Source organism: Peromyscus maniculatus, chromosome 11 (assembly GCF_049852395.1).
Source record: "Peromyscus maniculatus bairdii isolate BWxNUB_F1_BW_parent chromosome 11, HU_Pman_BW_mat_3.1, whole genome shotgun sequence".
NCBI lineage: Eukaryota > Metazoa > Chordata > Mammalia > Rodentia > Cricetidae > Peromyscus > Peromyscus maniculatus.
Window position 1 is genome coordinate 84,684,787 of NC_134862.1, and position 6,140 is coordinate 84,690,926.

The window sequence follows — 6,140 nt, forward strand, 5'->3', positions numbered from 1 at the left end:
GGTTGTGAGCCACCACATGGGTTCTGGGAATTGTTCTCTGCAAGACTGGTAGGTGCCACTAACCACTGAGCCATCTCTCCAGTCCCAAACATACGGTGTTTGTCTTTGATATCTAGCTTAGTTTGCTTGATGTAAGGATTTCCAGTTGCATCTATTTTCCTACAAGTGTCACGTGACCTCTGTTTCTGATTAATTTGCATATATGAACATGCTCTGTCTTCATTTCCAGCCTTCCTACTCAGTGCATGTTTGCACTGGGTGTATACATCAGGATTCACCGAGGACAGGCTAGGGCAGAGGCAATGTACTTTCTTGGTCACTTCTTTCCAGCGGAGACCCTGCCTCTCATCACTCTGGAGGATTGTCTAATCGGGGACACTTGCAGATACTTAGAAAGGGGTTCTAACAGGCTAGGTCCAACTTAAGTGTCCCATGAAGCTTGGAGTTCTTGGGCTTCCTGAATTGCATTAGATTTGTCAACACTGGAAGGGAATGGGGCCACAGAGAGGAAAGGAAGCGAGGGCTAAAAGAGTGTCCTCTGCTCTCTTGTCTTCTGTTCCCCACTCCATCCACTCCACTTCCCGGGGACAGGAGATCAAAGGGGAACCCGAAAAGCAGAGAAGAAGCAGAATAAAGTGCTACTGCTAGGCAACGACCCAGAATGACTCTTAACCTCGAAAGCGGGACAGGATCCATCGTTATGCTCCCATATTTCCAGCACTTGGCCCAGAGACTGAGGCGACAAATGGCACCTGAGACTCGGTGTGTGTCAATTCACTGAAGCGTAGAAGGAGACTTGCCATTCACTGGCCACAGAAGCTATGGATGATATTGGACTTTCACTCCCATGACATTCAAATTGATTCTGTGGTGAACGACCAACATTTAGTCTATTACTTGGCGATAATAATGTCTGCTGAAAGAAACCTGTAAAGCTGACCACAGATGTGGGACTATCCAGCCACAGCATCAGAACATTGGTTGATGAATGATAGTGGAAGAGATTTAAGAAAAACCACCTAGTCAGGAGGACTAACGTATGGTCTCAGGAAAGCTTCAGGCTGTTATCTACATGAGTAATGTGATGCTGCTTGATCCCTCGGTGCATAGACTGAAGCCAGACCATGAGGAAGCCTGAAGTGGGTCCCTCAGGAGGATGCCTTTATTTCAGGTGAGGAAGGAGAGGTGCAGAGCTAGTTAATTTGTGCAAGCCCTACATGACCCCCCCCCCCCAGGAGCAGAACCAACCTCCAAATATTTTCTAGTACTACAACTCTAGAGTCATTGACACTCTTAGGAGTAGATTTGGTTGTTAGCTCCACAAAGGAGTGTTGAGCCCCGGGTCAGCACAGACAAACAGCGCTGCTTTCCGCCCACTACTGTTGTGGTGAGGGGAGCTGTGTGGTGAAGGCCGTGGTTGAGCACCCGAGGAGGAGCCTGGTGGGATCATCCACTGTCTGAAGGAATGCGGAAGGAGGGCAGGAAGAGGAGGGGGTGCTTGGAACCCAAGGTAAACAGGTATCAGTGGACCTAGGATCAGGGTGTCCACAGAACAGACGGCACGGGAATGTAAGGAAGCAAACAATACAGGGGTGGTCGTGGGAGTGAGCAGACAGTAAGAGGAGAGGAGTGGGGATGAGGGGGAGGGGCCAAATCTGACACCACCCACCCCACTGCCCTGGTCACCGACACTTGGAGAGAGCCTTGTCATTTTAAGCCAGTGCTCTACTACGAAGACACACCCCAACTCTCTCTGTAGACTTCTACCCTGAAGTTCTCATTTCTTTAGAAATCATTTTCTGTGAAGATCCCAGGAATTGAACACTGACCAGGAATTGAACACTGATGTTCAAGTCTCTCTCTCTTTCTCTCTCTCTCTGTGTGTGTGTGTGTGTGTGTGTGTGTGTGTGTGTGTGTGTGTGTAGGTCAGAGGTTGACTTGCATGAGTCAGTTCTTTCCTTCGGCCATGTGGCTTCCAGGCGTTGGAATCAGGTTGTCAAGCTTGCCAACAAACGCCTTTACCTGCTGAGGTGTCTCACTGGACCACAGTATGTATTTTTGTTTAAAGCCAAATCTGGCCAGAATGAAAACTGAAAACTCCTAACTAGCCCAGGAAGGAGGAGGACCTGAGGCTTGGCTGAGTCACCCCCATATCCCTTTGTTTCACACCCACGTCTGCTGAGTGGGCATCCTCCTACGTTTTCTTTTCATAATGCTCTGTTTTTTAGTTCTTGCATCTGGTCACCCGAACACCTTTTACAATTTTGAGGTGCTACATTTTCCAGGCTGGCTCCTTCTCTTAGGTTAATTCAAGACTTTGCAGTCCAGAGTCCCAATGGGCTGGGTGGTTATTTCAACATGTCTTGCAAATGCTTAAGAAAAACAAAGGGAAAGATGCTCTTGTGTTTATTTTCAACTTCTCTGAGCCCTCATATCACAGGACATCTTAAAGTAGCAGGGTTAGGCATTTTGTATAAGTCTAGTCACAAGGACTGGGGATAAGCTTAGGACTAGCATGTTCAAGGACCCAAGATCTATCCCCCATACTATAAAAAAAATAAAAATAAAGCCAAGCCAGGCATGATGGCATACACCTTTTTTTTTATAAATTAATCCTAACCTTTAAAAATAACAAGTATACTCCTTACTGCACAACAAAATAAACAACTGTTTTAAATTAAGAAACCCAGACATTTACAGTAAAATACGCTTACACATAAGTATGACCAAATTTATTTGAAGCCCCTAATAGGTCCTAAATACATGCAGTTATCATGTAAAAACAAGACCATGAGTGATGCAAAAAAAAAAAAAAAAAAAAAAAGAAAGAAAGAAAGAAAGAAAGAAAAAGTCAAAAATCACTATCACCAAAACCAGAAAAGAAACACCGAAATGGAAACAGACAGAACAGCTAATAAAATACAAGGAACCCACCAGAGTGGCTATACAAAGAGGCCATCTTAATCCCACCACTGTCAAGAGCTCTTCATTCTCCACACTGCCATCTATAAAATGACATTCTGAAAACCTGTACTTGTAATTCCAAAACTCAGCCCTTAAGAACAACCTGGTCCATGTGCTTGCTTCAGCAGCACACAGACTAAAGCTGGAACATACAGAGGAGATTAGCATGGCCCCTGCGCAAAGACGACACGGGAATCCGTGAAGCGTTCCATATATTTTTTTTTTTCCATTTTTTGAGACAAGGTTTCTCTGTGTAGCTTTGCGCCTTTCCTGGGACTCACTTGGTAGTCCAGGCTGGCCTCGAACTCACAGAGATCCACCTGCCTCTGCCTCCCGAGTGCTGGGATTAAAGGCGTGCGCCACCACCGCCCGGCAACGTTCCATATTTTTAAAACAAACAAACAAACAAAAGAACAACCTGGTCTACAAAGAGAGTTCCAGGAGAGCTAGGAATACACAGAGGAAAAAAAAAAGTCTGTCTTGGAAAATAAATAAACAAATGGAACTAATTAGAAAATCTTATCTTTTAAATGAGGTGGGTATTTCATGTATCTAAAATAAGGTAATTAGAGCTCAGTTTGATTTTGATCCACCATTTCACTATTGCTTACTATAGATATGACCGTTTATCATTATGTCTCCCCCTAATCTTAGCTGCTAAACAATTACTTTTAAATATTTCTGTTTATGTAGTAGGTAGCTAGGTGGCATGCATGTCTGTGTGTGGGTTTGTGGATGTGAGTACAGCTGCCCATGAAGGCTTTAGAGGATGCTCAATTCCCTGGAGCTGGACTTACAAGTGAGCCCCCCCACCCCCCATGTGAGTGCTGGAACGGAACTCGGGTCCTCTGGAAGAGAAGGAGCAAGTGCTCTGAACCTCAGAGAAATCTCTCCAGCCCCAGAATGAGTTATTTTTAAACCTTCCATCTTCTCATAATCTTATTGGCTATTTAGCCTTTTATTATTTATTGAATGTTTACATGCATTATTATATGCATCATTGATACTTTCACATTTATTTATTATTTGTTTGTTTGCTTATTTATTTATTTATTTATTTATTTATTTATTTATTTATTTATTTATTTATGTGTGTGTGAGTGTGTGTGTGTGTGCACATGTGTCAGGGTATACATGAGGAGGTCAGAGGACACCTTATGGGAGTCAATTCTCTCCTCCCACTGTGTGTGGGTTCAGGGGATGGATTCAGGTTGTCAGACCTGGGAACCTTTGCTAACTGAGCCACCTTCCCAAGCCAAGGGAAGAGATCTATTAAAATCTAAGATCAATCGATACCTTCATCCTGCACCAGTGCCCTTACTGATATGAGTTTAAATTTTCTCTTTTTTCATCTCTTTCTCTATATAGCACATAATAAATCACGATTTATATTGTCCAGTTTTATTTGGATGGACCCATATGTCAAGTCTTTCTGTTAAATTCATTGTGTTTTGAATTTCTGAGCTCCCATTTGGGTCCATTTACTTTTGTATATGCTGAGACAGGGTCTCTCTATGTTGCCCAGATGGGCATCAGCCTCCCGAGTAGGTACTGTGTGTGTGGAGAAGGATCTGCATTTTGATTTCACAGGCAACAGGAAGTGGTCTGTGGCACTGGGTGTGGCTTGAGCATATATGAGTCCTCAAAACCCACCACCACAGTGATACACTTCCTCCAACAAGGCCACATTCACTACAAAAAAGCCACACCTCCTAATAGTGACACTCTCTATGAGCTTATAGGGGCCAAATACATTCAAACCACCACAATGGGGCTGGAGAGGTAGCTTAGCCCTATAGAGCACTGGCTGCTCTTCCAGAGGAGCAGGGTTCAATTCCCAGCACCCATATGGCAGGTCACAACTGTCTGTAACTCTAGTTCCAGGGGATCTGATACCAATGCACATAAAATGAAAATTAATTATCAAAAAAGTTTAAAATATTAAAAAAAAAACCCACCACAATGTGTGTGCCCAGCTTCATTTGGCTTCCACATGAAAACCATTGAGATAGGGGCTTTTTTTTTTTTCATAGTCTTGGCTGTCCTAGAACTCTAAGTGGACCAGCACAGCCTCAGACTCAGAGATCTATCTGCCTCATGACGGCTGGGATTAAAGACATGAGCCATTATATGCCCCCCTACCGTGTGTGTGTGTGTGTGTGTGTGTGTGTGTGTGTGTGTGTGTGTGTGTGTGTGTGTGTTCAGGCTTTTGTTTTGTTTTTCTTTTCTGCTATGCTATTGATGCAACTCAGAGCCTCTTGTGCAAGTACTCTGGCCCTGAGCTGCCTCTCCAGCCCGACACCTAATAGTTTTGCTTTTGCTTTCTTTCTTTCCCCTTAATGGTTTTAAGTAACTAAAATAATTTGATTGAATAATTTGGATCTATTCTTTCTTTCCCTCACTCATCTACTGGATTTGTTTTACTGAAAACTTTTCTTTTTCCTTCCTTCCTTCCTTCTTTCCTTCTTTCCTTCTTCTCTCCCCTCCTTCATCCCTGCCTCCCTCCCTTGCTCTCTCTCTCTCTCATTTTACTAAAATTTTGTTGTCCTGTAGTGCCTCCAACACATCACACAGAATCATTCTGAAGCCAGTGTGTAATCTCTTATTGTCTAGAAAACTGATTATTTCTTTCTAGTCACAATTTCTCTTCTATTTTTGGCACATGGTTTTACTTCTTTGAATGCTTATGAACTTTTCATTGGGTGTCAAACATTGTATACTAAAAACAAACAAACAAAACAAAAAATAAAAATAGAGAGAAAGAAAAAAATAGTTCTGACTGTTAAATTTCTCCAGAGAGAATATTGGTTTGCTGCTGACTCATGACTCAGCAGCAGAAAGGACGCAAATAGTCATCTTAGCTCAGCCAGAGCAGAGCACCACGAACTCTCTCTGGGCTTGTCTGTTTCCGGTTCTTCCTACTCTTCCTGTGTTGCTCTTAGCAGCATCCTGCCCAAAGCCTAGGGGCTTAACAGGATCCATTTGGGCAGTGATTTCTAAAATCACATTCCCACCCCACGAGTGTGTGTGAAGCCCTGCTCAGCATCTGAAAAAGTGGCCCAGGTTCTTGATTCTCATAAGTTCTTCCTTCTCAACCTCAGCACACAAAAGCTTCTTGTCTCGGGATACCTTGATGTGTTCAAACATTTGTGGTACTTAATTTTATTTTCTCCTGT

At 43.3% G+C, this 6,140-nt stretch overlaps 1 non-coding gene across 1 annotated transcript; it reads left to right on the plus strand.

Annotated features, from left to right (window-relative positions):
- The first annotated feature begins 3,076 nt into the window (after positions 1 to 3,076).
- Positions 3,077 to 3,182, plus strand: LOC121821483 (U6 spliceosomal RNA). Its single transcript, XR_006062303.2, has one exon. It is a non-coding gene; the product is annotated as a U6 spliceosomal RNA (small nuclear RNA).
- The last annotated feature ends 2,958 nt before the right edge of the window (positions 3,183 to 6,140 follow it).